Here is a 14,916-nt window from a genome sequence, read left to right as displayed (position 1 = left end):
CCCAGGGCTGGGTGTGCTTGGGAGACAGTGGCTGCACACAGAGAGATGACTAAAGCATACACTTTCCCTCCCCAAGCTGGAGAGTACCAGAGAAACACCCACACAGAGCAGCACGCTCTGTCTTATATTACTCTTTAACGACCTAAAATTGGATGCGGATGGGGTGGCACATACCTATAAGCCCAGAACTTGGGAGGCTGAGGTAAGACAGCTGTCATGAGTTCAAGGCCAGCCTGGGCCACACAGTGAGACCCTGTCTCAAATTGCTCCCCTCAAAACTTGTTCTTTTTTTTTTTTGGTTTTTTTCCGGTACTAGGGATCGAACTCATGACCTCACGCTTGCCAGGCAGGTGCTGTGCCGCCGAGCTAAATCCCCAGCAAAAATCTTTTTTTTTTTTTTGATACCGGGAATCAAACTCATGACCTCATGCTTACCAGGGAAGCACTGTGCCACTGAGCTATATCCCTGGCCCCAAAACTTATTCTCAAGATTCACCTAGTTGAACAAGCCAGACACTTACTAATCTTTCCTGATTCCTCCTTCTCCTTTACCAGACATACCCATTTCTTCTAATCCTATGAATTTTACCTCCTAAACATTTCTCAGATAGTTTTCCCTTTCTCCATTATGATCATCTGAATTCAAGCTACCACCATGTCCCATATGTGTGAATTGTATCTGCTTCCATTCTGGGCCACCCTAGTGTATCCTACATGCTGCAGCTTGAGTGACCATGAAAACTATAAATCTAGTCATATGTCCTCCCAATCACGCCACTCCAGGGACTTTTACTTAGTCTTATGGTAAAGCCCTGAATTCCTTAAAGTGGACAAGGCCTTGCTTGATATAGGTCCTGTTAGGAAAAAAGCAGGGAAAAAAATGAAAGATATGAGCTCAATAAGACAGGTTTATTTCAGAATAAACCTTAGAGGGATTGTTCTGGCCCTGAGACCAGACTGGCTACTCTCATACAGGGCATGAGGTCTTCTGTAGGGTCAAGAGGGGAGAGTTCAGTGAAAGGGACTTGTAGCTTCCTGCAGAGGAGAAAGCACTCGACAGGGAGTAATTGCAGCCCAAGGATAAGGCTTGGGAAAGCACAGGGAGTAGTGGTTGTTATCAATAGCAGGGCTGAATAATGATGGGAGTTACGGGGTGCAGCTATGTTCACTGGGCCTTATTATACATTCTTAGCAGGTGCAAAGCATAGCAAGGGGGTGGTATAGAGAGGCCCCTGGTCAGCCTAGGATGGGAGCAGGTCAGGTTTCCTTAGCATCAGCCTAACTCTTAGCCATGCTGCCTGCTACTGTTCCCCTCTCTGCTCTCTGCCATTTGGTCCTTTAGGTCCTTAAATATCCTTTATTTCCTCACCCCTCCTGGTTTTTCCCTATCCTTCTCTTACCACGAAAGAGTATTTCTTCAAAAGGATAAAATTAATAAATTACCTGATGCATCTAAATAAAAACTAACAAGAGACCTGGAGAAACGTGGATGAGCTTGGGGTTGAATCAATGACAAGTATGTTTATGGAAACAGAGAAAATGCACACACCCACAAAAAGACATTGTAATTATGAAAGCTAGAAAAATAAAAGTTGGAGAAGAAGGCAAAGAAAATGCACACACAAACAAAAAGTGCCCTAATCACAATAATAAAATCTAGAAAACTGAAGACATGAGGGAAAAGGCATACTGTGTACCTGTGCTCTGACCACTCATAATCACGTAAGCCTGATAACTCATTGATCTGAGTTACAGTACAATCAGGGGAAAGATGAGGAAGGAAATGGGTGAGATAAAAAGAGAAAAATTCTCCTCTTTTTACTTAGAAGTAATAAATCATATGCAAGCCTGAAAAATCAAGAACTAGAATTCTCTTCGAGAACTAGACCTACTCTTTAGAAATATGGTGATATTCACCAAATGCCCAAAAAGAAGAAGAAATAGGGGTGGAGGAGACTTCCTTTTCTACAATTAGCCTTGCAAAACCACTTGGCTTTTAAACTGTGTGAGTGCAGAACTTTAATTTTAAAGAACTGAAGACTCAGTAAATGATTATAATATTTTAATTTTTAACAAAACAGCTCAAGGATGGGAGAAAGATGTACAAGAAGGAGACTGGTGTGTGACCCCAAAGTCTCAGATATAAGTCACTACCCAGATGGGAAGGCCAAAGGAAAGGTTGGATTTAAAGTGAGTAACACTTAAAATTTTTAAAATACAGAATTTATGACAAGAAAGCAGCTGATGACACAGAATTGTGGAGAGTCACTCTATGAAACCATGAGACTGCCTAAAGCAAAGCTAAATTTCCACATAGATTTCCTCAGATTCTACTCAGGGGTTCTTTATGCTCTCTTTCAGGTGCTTGAAGCTGAGGGGGATCTGCCTTCTATGCTCACCTTTAATAATTACTTGACGCTGTCCTATCTGCTCTCGGGCTCTCTTAATGGAATCAAAGGACCCAACATTCTACTAAAAGAATTTAAACATCTAAATATGAGTAAGAGTGACACTATCTATCTATTTGTTCCTGGCTAGTGATGAATAAATACCTTCCACAGACTGACTAAAGACGAGTACTTCCTGGACTGGGGTTGCTATATGAGGCATACTGGAAGGAAGGAAGCAGGCAGAGGAGGATAAAGGAAGGGCAGACAGGGCTCCATGCCCGACACCCAGCCGTCCACAGGCCCGTGTGATGGCAGCAGCTGTCGGGAGGCTGGAGTCTAAACCTGTGTGGAAGAGCTCAAGCTCAAATTAAAGCCAAGTAAAGCACGTTGTTTCCAGAATAATTTGAATCTTCAAGCTGTGCTAAATGCCTTTTCCCCTTCAAACATGAAAATTACTACATTTTTCAGTTTGTTACTATCTGAAATAAAATGGTTTAGCTGATTATAGAGGAGAAGCTTGTCGAGTCCACACAAATTCCACTCAGTATTTTCATGCTAAAATTCCGTAAGTCTCCGCAATGGATAATTTATGTTCCTCTAAGATAACTGGGATTTTTTTTTCCCTCAATAATAAAAGCCCTCAGATTTCCAAGCTAAGCTCTTCTCAGAGGCATATATGTCTTCGTGATCAAGAGCGTCCTCAGCGGTTCTCTGCAGGTGACTGGACCCTGTAAAAGAGGGGGAGATGCAAACTCTTTTCCTGGACTTGATTCTCACCAATGTCAAAAGCAAAAGATAAAAATTCCTTCAGGATCTCTTATCTGAAAAAATTCAAATTCTTCCAATACCCATTCCTTCAATCTAGTTTTTATTTATTCATTCATCAACTACTGATTGAACATCTACTATGTGCCCAGTAATTATTCTGGGTGTAAAAGAATACAGCAGTGAAACAAGATAGTAAAGGCCCCGGGGCATATATTCCATGGGCAGGAGACAGACAGTAAAATGGGTGTTTGCTTTGCAGTAAATAAAACTGCTTAATGTTAAATTTGGGGTGGAGGCCAACTGTACCAGAAGACCAGGTGACCAGGCTTAATGGTGGTGGACACCTCACTACACCTGGGGCACTTCTGTGAGCACTCACAGACCCGGCCCCCAGTTACCAGACCACGGACTCTGCAGATGCAGTCAGTGGAGTCCCACTTCTAGAATTACAGAGCCTAGAAGTCTCTCCCATCTCCTGAGACAGACCATATCCAGGGACTGACCACAGTGGTGTAAGCACCCAGCCCCCTGCCTTTCACAGCCATCCAGATCCTGAGCTCTCCACTGGCAAGCTGAGGCTGCTGGTGTGCCTGCATCACAGCTCAATTCCTCCTTCTGCCAAGTCCTGCTCCCTTACTCCCCTAGGGTGGTGATGCTAAGAGCACTTCTGAATGTACTTCCTATGCACACCCCTCCACCTTGCCATCTTTTTTCCTGGGGCATCCAGTTAAAGATCTAGATCACTCACTTTAGGCACTGACTGTATAAATATTCTATTGTAACAGCAGTGCCGCCACCAAACTTAGGAAGCGTTGAAGATTTCTAGTGCCTTTTTAATCTATCTGTGTGCTTCAAGAGAAGCTGATAGGACAGCGTCACCGGTCTCCATTCTTCTACCTTAGCCACTCTGAAACCTGTTTCCACACTGTGGAACGATGCTTCCCGAACACAAATCTGAGCCTGGTGTCCCCATGTGAAAGCTCTTCAGTTGCTCCCCATGGCCTCAAACGTATCTAAACTCCACTGTCTAAGACTCTCTTCATGACATCCATCTGCCCGTCTGCCCAGGCTTTCTGCCCCTTGTATGACTGTGTATCCATGGCAGTTTGGCTTTGTTGTTGCGTATCCTCTTGCCTGTTTCTGAACTTGCGGTTTAGTCTATTTAGCAGGTACACTCCCTGAAAGCCTGCCCTAACTCCCATTCCTAATTGCTCACACCCCCCTGTACCTCTTCTCTATACTGTGCACTTTTTACTGCGGCGCATATCCTGTGAACATCTGGTCGCTTCTCAACTTCTCAACAAACTTCGTTTGTTTGGAGTGAAAGACTAGACTGTCATATTCAACACTGACTCCTCCCCGAGTATCCCACACAGCATCAGGCACTTTGGAAGTCCTACCGAACGGCACCCTATTCTGACTGAGTCTTTGTTAAAAAAATACAGGTACAAAACATATCTGTAAAACAGATGCTTTATTAGCAACCGTTTTGCAGTTGTAGAATCCATCTTAATTGAAAGGTTACCTTTTGCTGGGCCCTGAAAGAGGACAGGCAGGAAGTGAAGCTGCGGAAACTGCCGTAAGGGGACCAGGGATATAGCTCAGCTGCACAAGTGCCTGCCTGGCAAGTGCAAGGTCTTGAGTTCGATTCCTGATGCAAAAAAAAAAAAAAAAAGTTTGAAACTGCTGTAAGATATTTGTATTGAAAATGTCACAACCATACTCCAATCCCTGCCATCTCAGGGATCTAACATCCTCCAGGGACTACATTTCCACATTCACTCACTTCAGTTAAACCCTGAATTAGAAATTTCCACTGTATAAGGATGTCTCAGGCCTTTATGTGTCATTCTAAATTAGATGAAAGAAAAGACTAGGGGCAGATGGGAGCGACACCCTGAGTGCATCATTTGTTTGTTGCATTGTATGTTCACACATGTAAATACTACCAACACAGCCCAAGCAATGAACAAAAATTCTTGGATGGGTGATTAACAAAGAACAGACTGTCTTTTCAGAAACTGAGGTGGGGTGCTGTGTACAAACATTAGCCACTGTTAATAGCAAGGTTGAACTCAACAGAGACCTCATCTTCCACAGCAGGTAATCCCCTGCTCTTGGGGGTAGTGTTTAGCAGAAAGGTCAGTGGTCTCCAAGACAGAACACCTGTGCTTCAATGCTCTTAACTGCAAGATATTTAACTTCACCTAGTAGCTTGATGCTATTGTCTGTGAGGTAGGGAGTTAGCTTCGGCACACAATGCGTGCCTAGCCTATACAAGGCCCTAGGACCAAATGCCCAGAACCAAAAAAGGAAAAAAGAAAAAGTTAACCCTGCTCTGTGACATGGGATTATCCCTAAAACAATGTCCTCATGAGAAGTAGGTCAATGGAGTCACGTGCGAGAAGATGCCTGCTCCACACTCTGGCATAATTAGGGTTATTTTTCTTTATCATATTTTCATGAGTTTTGTTCTGTTTTTAAGATTAGTTAATTTGCATTGCTATCTCCTCATTGGCTAGCCCTTTCTTCTTCTAGTGTCAAGCCCATCCAATGAATTTTCAGTTATTATTCTCTTCACATCTAATTGGGTTTTGGTAGCATTTCACTCAAAATAACAAGTGTTTTCACCAAAAGCATATCTTTTATGTCCTAAAACTTACACAAAGCTGATCTGAAGAAATTGATTCTTGTGGATTAATAACATCATTCTACCTGCGTGAGTTTAAGAGATGATGATTTTAAATGTGTCACTTCAGTCTTACTTCTTCATGATCAGAACATCAGTTTAAAAATCTATATCAAACCGCCAACCATATATATAGAGCTGTAGTACATTTGATTTCTTTTTCCTAAATAAACTATTTCAATAGCAGCTAGATGGTAAGAAAAAGAAAATTAACCCCCTTGAAAGGTTAGTAGTTTTGTATATCTTTTTATCCCAGAAAGTACCTAAGGCAATTATAACATTTCTGCGTGTCTTAAAAGCACATTTTGGTCTGACCACCTGCATGTGTGTGTGTAAGAATGGATTTCAAAGGCTTAGGATTTAAAAAAAAAAAACAAAACAAAAAAAAAAAACCCAAAATTTTGCTTCTCTATCACAGTATTGTAAGACAAACACTCTGATCTATTTTTCTAAAAATATCATGTTACCCCTTGCTTGGGAGACTGATAATAGTAAAAGATACAGTGCTTGAACTGAGGAAGAAATAGCCTATGAGCTTCTGAGTTTTTTGATATGCAAAATCATAAATCCTGTCAAGTAGACTAGACGCTAGAGCAAATCTTTATTTAAAAAAAAACTATTAATTGGCCTTTGGTGTAGCCCTGCTTGACGCAAATTATACTACTTGTCAAGACTTTTGTTTAGTCACAAATAAAAGGCTTAGTGGATAAAGATTTGGCCTTTCGCTGCAGGTTTTCTGCCAAACTGTGACCTAAAATGAATGAATTGGTATTGAGTGGGGCCTCCTGACTCCGTAATTTAATGCTGACAGTAATTAGCTAAGAAGGAGGTGTTATAATGAAATCCCAGGCCATGGTGTTTATGTGATTTTACACAGCTGCCATGGATGGAACCTCCTTTTCCTGTCTTTTCCATTTACTACCTCCGAAAAAGGAGAAGGTGTAAGTCATAAAAGATACTGGCTGGTTGACTCTGATGAATCGCTGGACAGGGAAGACCTTGGCTTTAAATTAGCTGTCAGGCTTCACTGTCTCACTCTGTGGCTCGCTCTGGAGTCAGCGCCAGGGCTGAGATGTTATAAATGGATTCGTATGTCTTGATTAATGCTTTCTTTTGTAAACAGACTTTAAGCACAGAGGCCTGACGTAGGGATGCCCCGTTCTAAAGGTTAATCGTTGTATCAATAGCATCTTCAAGACATCCTGCTTTTGTACAGTTCTGCTCTTTTCTTGTTGAATTTCAAAATCTCTTAGAATAAATGAGAAAGAGGAGGCCTAATAGCAGAATCAAGTTCTATTGTTAGAAACTTCCTGTGTAAATAAGGGGTCACTCCTCAACAGCCGACTACTTCCTAGAACAAAGGAAATCATCCCTGTAATTTCAAATTGAAGCCATTTCTTCTTGGCTCTTAAAAATTGCTTTAGCAAGGGAGGTGCGCACCTAAGTGACCCTGCCATGCCTTTAGCTCGGGATAATTTGCAGGATGGAATGGAGAATTTTGTATCAAAGAGTGTAATGTTAGCTGCCAGCACTTTATACAACTGTAACCCGGTGTTACAACCAAACACCGAGAATACGCTGGGAGGCCAGAGCTGGCATTGCCTGAACATCACTTGGCTATAACATGAAAAAAAAAATTAGGGGAAAATTGGAACTCATGACGATAGAACCGAGAAGGCTGTGTTAACATACTTTTACTCCAGCCCAAGCTTTAGTTTAGGAAGGAACTGTTGATAGGAGATTTTTGTCACCTCAATTACTCCCAATGAATAGGAAACAAATCTTCCTTTCAAGTGTTTCTTGATATTGTCCTTTACTCAGCTTTGTGAAGTGTTGACATAAATCTTCGTCTACTCTATTCCAGGTAGAAGCAAAAATAAAACTTGCTGATCAAAACAACTATGGAATAAGTTCACTACCCTAGAAAATAAGCAATTTTACCCAAGATGAGTAGGTTACTGTAGTCTGTTTTCAGTAGTAAAATACAGGGAGTGATTGAAAAATAGAGACGTTCAGATGGTTCCCCAAAATTACCTATTCTGTTGTTTCAAAATATTTTAATATATATGCTAATTCTTTTCATTTATACTACTAGTTTCTCTTAGTTCATTGAAAAGAAAGCTTTGTACTAATACATGTTTGCTTCTTCTTTGTAGGAATCTTTTTTGCAAATGTCATATTCTGAGTAACTGCTTTGAAGACAATGACACAGTCTATTAACTATTGTTAATCTCTTATTACCTTGTATGAAGTTTTATTTTTGATTAAAGAAACATTTATTACAGTTAAAAAGCACATTGTCTTAGTCTGCCTCAAAATACTACCCTCTCATTTAAAATATGTCCCATCCTTCTTGCTACTTTTTTTTTTTTTTTGAGACAGGGTCTCACTCTGTAGTTCAGGCTGGCTTTAAACTCATTTTGTAGCCCAGGCTGGCCTGGAATTCACAACAATCCTCCTGCCTCAGCCTCCGGGGTGCTGGGACTACAGGCGTACACCACCTAGGCTGGCTAAGTCTTGCCGCTTTCTGAAGAACTTCTGGAAGTTCTCTTTCATATCTTTATGAAGTGTGACAAAAAAATATGGTGAAAGCTGCTGCCATGTGCCAGCCAATGGAAAGTCAGGCTCATGAAAACATCATGGTGTGACCTTGTCCACCTTATTCCGTGGATCCAGACTTCAGGACCGCTGGATCTTCCCCAAAGGCAAAATCACCTTGAAAGGTAAACATTTTTAATCCATTCAGGAAGTAGGGGCAACAGCGCAACTAAAGACATTCACATAAAAGAACTTCCAGAACTGCTTTAGAAAGAGACAAGAAGGATAAGATAAGTGTGCTGGAAGCAAAAGGACTTATTTTGAGGGGGGTGGCAATGCATCTTTTACTGTGTTAATTTTTTCATTAATATACACACCATGTTTTTCTTTCACACCTCATAGTAAGATGCAAGAATTTTGTGCAGAAAACTGCTTAGTAATTTTAATTAATTCTAGTTAGTTTTTCAGTCTTTTTAGTCTACGTATAGACTGTTTACATAATTTAACTTGGATTTCCAGAACATCAATTCTCTATCTGTTCAAACAAAGTAGACAAATATATATCCCAGAATAGAGGGACTATCTGGCCATTTGCCACTGTCCACTGGCAATTCCTGCACACTCTCACTACTCTGTGTGATCATCTATTTCTGAAGCAAAATCCTACTACAGTAAAGAGGCTTCCAATGTAATCTGAGTGAAAACAATGGTCAGTTGATAGAAAGATTCACAGTGACCCAACTCTTTTGTCTTTGTGATTGAGGTTTCACACAGGTATCATTATCCCTGACAAAAGAGCCATAAAAACTATCAACCAGCATGTAAAAAGCACATAGAAAATCCTACTACCTTGGGAAAACAGAGGTCAGTTAGGCCAAGCAAGATCCAAAAATGTGAAGTGAGAAGACACATTCCAGTCCTCAGTGAGCAAAAGGCCAGGACCAGGCTCCAGTCCTGTCGTGAACACATGCTTGCAGACTTCGCTTGAGCAAACCAAAAAGAAAGACTTGACATTCTGTGTATCAAGGGATTTGAGTCAAGAATCAACCAGAAGCTGAAGAAAGAGTTTAATAGGTGTACTGCTGATGTCTGTAGTTTATTGAGAGGAATAGTCAATGCTTCAAATTTTCTTTTTTCTTGACCAATTTTACACGCTTGAATTTGGTAATCAGAATGATTAATCTGAAAATAATAATGTGCAATATAAGAACCATTGTTGAACTCCTACCATTTTGTATGGTGAAGCTCTGCATCATTTCCAATGTTTTTTTTTAATTATTTTTATTTTTTTTTACTTGTTACTGTCTCTGTTTGATTAATCTTACATTCTTATGTCTAATGGACTGAGCAACTTCGTTGAAGATAACAGTACGTAATATAGCAACCATTGTAAATTTCTATCATTTTGTTTTGAGGTTATGTATTACTTTTTGTTGTTTTTGTGTTGTTTTGATTTTGTCTTCATTGTTGTTTTGTCAGTTTTTAAATTTTTAAATAAAAAAGGAAAAGAGATGATACCTCTTTTGAGAGAAACTAGGATAAGTCATTTTAAAGAATTAAGAGGTGTGTGTGTGTGTGTGTGTGTGTGTGTGTTTTCACACATCCATAGCACCCCCGCACTCTCAGCTTAGCAAGTTGAAGGTCTTAACACTATATAACTAAGGATCACCCTAGAAAGGGCAGTAGTTGTCAGAGTGCCCTCTCTGTAATATTTCAGATCCAAAGTTGGTGATGGGATAAGCTTGGTGACTTATATATCATGCAGGAAAGTACTGTCACAAAACAGGAACAAGGGTGTCTCTGACAGGAAATGCACCTATCTTTTTCATATAGGCAGAAGGCTAAATAATGACCCCCCCAAAGATATCCAGGTCCTAATCCCCAATGTTTCCTTAAATGGCAGAAGGAGTTTTATAGGTGTGATTAAATTAAGAATCTTGCAATAGAGAGATCACTGTGGCTTTTCCAGGCGGTCTTTAAATGAAATCACAAGTGTCCTTATAAAAGAGAAGCAGAGGGAGATTGGGCAGAGAAGGAGCTATGATGACAGAAGCCAGAGCTGGATTGATGTAAAGAAGGAATCAAGTCAAGGAATGGAGCCACCTGTCAAAGCTGGAAAAGACCTGAGACAGATTCTACCACAGCGCCCACCACACCATCACCTTCCACAAGAGTCAGCCTGGCCACCCTTTGACTTGACCCAGTGAAAATGATTTTAGATTTCTGGCCTCCAAAACATTAAGAGAATACGCTTGTGTTGTTTTAAGGCATTAAGCTTGTGATGATATATTATAACATAAGTGAGAAATTAGTATGTCTGTTTGGGGTTCAAATTCATCTTAGGCAGCCAAAAATTTAAGAAAGGCAAAATGCAAAAAATAGGCAAGTTTGTAGAACAAAGCTTAACAACTAAATCCAAAGCAGTCATGCAAAGTGTAATTTATAAAAGGTAACTGGATTAATGTAAGAAAATAGCACCACAGCCCCAGTGTTATTTTGTCTGTTCTGTGTATGGTTAAAAAACCATAAAGTGGGAAAGACAGGGCTGAGGACCCTGGTTTTCCTACTCCTCCCCAGTATGTCTATTCTGAATTTAAAAATGCCTTTCTTACTTCACTACTAAAGAAAAAGAAGGCATTTTGACAGTGCTTTGATTTTGAAAGGCATATTGTACTACTTTACTAGCTATTGCTGAGTGTCATCCCAACACTCTTCTGTATTGTCACACTGCAGGGGTAGGTGCTTAGGAGGCACATTTCTCAGAATCCCTTGCCAGCAGGGCTCCAGGTGAGAGTCCATCAAAGAGAAGAACTTGTATGAGATTTAGAAGGCAGAAGAGGGCAGATTCTCTTCTTCCCCATACAGCAAGCAGTTCAGGCTTCTGCAGTAAGTCAGCCGCATGTTCTTTCTCCAGTTTTATGATTCATGGTTAGACTTCCAGGGGAACAAAGGCAGCAGCTTTCCTGGTTTCCCACAGGAAAACTACTTCCTTTCTTTTCTCCCAGTCATTATCACAGTTTTTGCCTTTACAAAAAATTATTTTCTCATTAAAAACCCTGGAAATATCTAGAATAATTTCTTACAGAACTCTGATTATAAATGACTCCAATTATAAATGAGAAGTTAGAAACTGAACTCTCCTGCCAAGTGTGGTAGCACAAATCTGTAATTACAGCACTCTGAGAGGCTGAGGCCAGAGAATCACAATTTTGAGGCCAGCCTGGGCACATTAGCAAGACTCTGTCTCAAAAAAAAAAAAAAAAGGGGGTAGAGTTGTAGCTCAGTGAGAAGACCTGGGGTTCAATCTATAGTACAGTTTTCTAAAAAAATGGCTGCCCTATTTTTAAGCTACTCCTCAAAATAACTTTAAGACATGATGACATATGGTTTAAACTTGCAAAGTACTTGTTAGCAACGAATGATTTAGGATAAGAAAAGGTTTGTTTTCCAAGATCCTGGGATTATACATGTGTAAAGAATAGTATGGATGTGATGAGGTTATGGTATATGCCCACAGATTGAGAGTCCCCTTGTAAATAATGTATTAAACAGGCCAATTTGTTCAGTCTTACACTTCTGAACAGGACGATGGGAAATCTGAGTTCTTACCCAGAGAGGAAACAAAGGACATTTGAGTGGCATCTTGCTTTTTTTCTTTCTCTTCTTAGTAATCTTTGATCACCTCTGAAGAACTGGGTTTTTAATTTGTTTTCCAAGATATCTAATACTATAAAACTTAATTTGTTGTCCATATCCCTCAGTAGGATTATCTCCAAATTATCATCCTGCTAGTATAACAGCAATTGAGAGGTAGTTCACATAATATAAAATTCACCATTTTAAAGTGTATAAGTGAGTAGAATATGTTCATATAGTCATAGAGTTGTGCAATTGTCACTGCTAGTTTCAGAACATCTTCATCACCTTTGTAAAAGCAAACTTTGTGTCTATGAGCAGTTACACCCCATTCTACTTTATCTTTAGCAACTGTGAATCTACTTTCAATGTAATGAATTTGTCCATTCTGGACATTTCATATGCCATATGTACGCTTTGAGTGGCTTCCTAGCATAACTTGTTCAAGGTTCATCCATGATTTAGCAAGTATCAGTGCTTCATTCTCCACTATTTTAAAGTAATATTTTGTTATATAGTTATACCACATTTTATGTATCTATCAGTTGATAGATACTTGAGTTGCTTTCATTTTTCTGCTGTTATGATTAATACTTCTATGAACACTGGTGGTTAGATTTTTCTATGGACATGTTTTCAGTCCTTTTGGGTGTATAGGTGGGAGTAGATTTCTGAGTCATGTGTTAACTCTAGGTTTAATAGTCTCAAGAACTGTTAAGCTATTTTCCAAAATGACTGCTCCATTTTACAATCCAACCAGTGCTGTATGAAGGTTGTGGTTTCACTGCCAGCACTTATCCTCACTGTTTTCCTTTCTCATAAAAAATAATGAACATCTCAGTGGGTTGAAAGTGGTGTCTTAGTATGGGTTTGACCTCCATTTCCTTAATGACTAATAATGTTGAGCATTTTCTGATGTGCACATTTTAATATACTTTTGGAAATATCTATTTGTCTAAATCTTTTGCCCATATTTTACTTCAGTTTCCATTTCATTTTGCATTAAGGGAGATAATTTTGCATTCCTGACCAAATAAATGCTCCAGTATGAAATATTCAAATATATGACTTGCAAACATTTCCTGCATTAAATGGGTGGTTCTTGTCTTTCACATATGCTACTGAGACATAGCCCCCCTGCCCTCCATCCCTATTTTTAATTTCTTGTAGGTTTCCTTTGAAGTACAGAAGGTTTTCATTATGATGAAGTCAAATTTGTCTATTTTTTTTGTCACTTGTGCTTTGACATCATATCTATAAAAAAGTTACTTAATATAAAACACAAAGTTTTACTCGTGCTATTTCTTCTAAAGTTTTTATAGTTTTAGTCCTTACATTTAGGTCTTTGATCCATTTTCATTTAATTTTTGTACACAGTAGTGTAATGCAGGGATCAAGGTGCCTTCTTTTGCATGCAGATATCCAATAATCCTAGAAGCATTTGCTGAAATCTATTTCTTCTCCCACTGAGTTGTCTTGGCACCCTTATCAAAAGTAAATTGACTATAGCAATAAGTTTACTTCTGGATCAAATCTGTTGCACTGTATATATACTTATCCTATGAGTGCCGTATTAAAACAGGGCTGGGGATGTTGATCAATACGAAGGTCCTGGATTTAATCCTCCATACTGAAAAAGAAAAAAAATGGATAATGTTATCTGCAAATAAGAATAGTTTTGTTCCATCCTTTCCAATCTGTATATCTTTTATTTATTTTATTTTATTATTTTACTTATTTTTCTTATTAACTTGTCAATAACTTCCCATTCAATACTAAATTAAAGCGGTAAAGGCATATATACTTTTCTTTTTTCTGGTATTAAAGGTTAAAATTTCAGCCATTATTATGTTAAACACGTTACTTGTGGATTCTTCATAGATGGCTTTTATCATTTAGAAAATTCCCCTCTAGGCCTACTTTTCTTAGTGGTTTTTTAAAATCATGAAATGGTGCTGAATTTCATCACATTATTTTTCTCCACCTGTTAAGAATATGGAGATGTGGTTCTTGTTTTTTACTTTATTGATATAATGTACTACCTTAATGTTAGATACTAATCTTATTTTACATTCCTGAGCCATAATTTAAATTAGTGTTTTTATATGCCTGGCTTCAGTTTGTCAACATTTTGTTGAGGTATTTTAAAATCTACATTAATAAGTGATATTGGTTTGTAGTTTTCTTTTCCTCATGCTTTTGTCTGAATTTGCTATTAGGGTGATGCTGGCTCTACACAGTGAGTGAGAAAGTGTGCCTATGGCTGCTAATAAAATATCACAGTTCGGGTGGCTTAAAATAACAAGAGGTTATGCTCCTATACTTTTGAAGGCCAAAAGTTCAAAATCAGTTTTGCTGAGCCCAAGTCAAGGTATCCACAGGGTCGTGCTTGCTTTAGAGACTCCAGAGGTAAATTCACTCCCTGCCTCTTCCAGTTTATGGTGGTTGCCGGAATTCCTTGACTTAGGGCTCCAGCATTCTAATCTCTGTCTCCAAAGTTATTCAATCTCTTTACTTATAGGTCTGTTTTTATTTTCTATTTCTTTTTGTGTCAGTTCAGTAGTTTGTGTCTTTTAGGAATTTGTCCTTTTCATAAGTTACCTAATTGTTGCCTAATAACGATTGGTGTATTCCCTTATAATCTTTTTTTCATTTCCTTAAAGTCAGCATGATTTCTTCTCTTTCATTTTTGACTTCAGTAATTTGAATCTTATATTCTTTTCTCTTAATTGCTCTAGCTAACAGTTTGTGAATTTCCTTGATCTTTAAAGAAACAAAACTTCATTTTTGTTAAACTCCCTATTACTTTTCTAATCTCTATTTTATTTATTTTTCATCAGCCTAAATAGCAAACAGGCAGAAGGAGAAAGGGAGGGAGAGAGGGAGGGAGAGAGA

General features: G+C 38.9%; 1 long non-coding RNA gene across 1 annotated transcript; it reads right to left on the bottom strand.

Annotated features, from left to right (window-relative positions):
• Window positions 1–2,087: 2,087 nt before the first annotated feature.
• LOC106149270 lies at window positions 2,088–13,645 on the bottom strand. The gene is made up of 3 exons (XR_001235330.1): window positions 13,357–13,645; window positions 4,684–4,809; window positions 2,088–3,118 (listed from the first exon to the last, which is right to left on the bottom strand). It is a non-coding gene; the product is annotated as an uncharacterized LOC106149270 (long non-coding RNA).
• Between the last annotated feature and the right edge of the window lie 1,271 nt (window positions 13,646–14,916).

The sequence above is a fragment of the Chinchilla lanigera genome, unplaced genomic scaffold (assembly GCF_000276665.1).
Source record: "Chinchilla lanigera isolate Chin_1 unplaced genomic scaffold, ChiLan1.0 scaffold00040, whole genome shotgun sequence".
NCBI classification, from domain to species: domain Eukaryota; kingdom Metazoa; phylum Chordata; class Mammalia; order Rodentia; family Chinchillidae; genus Chinchilla; species Chinchilla lanigera.
This window is presented reverse-complemented; position numbering and strand designations above follow the sequence as displayed.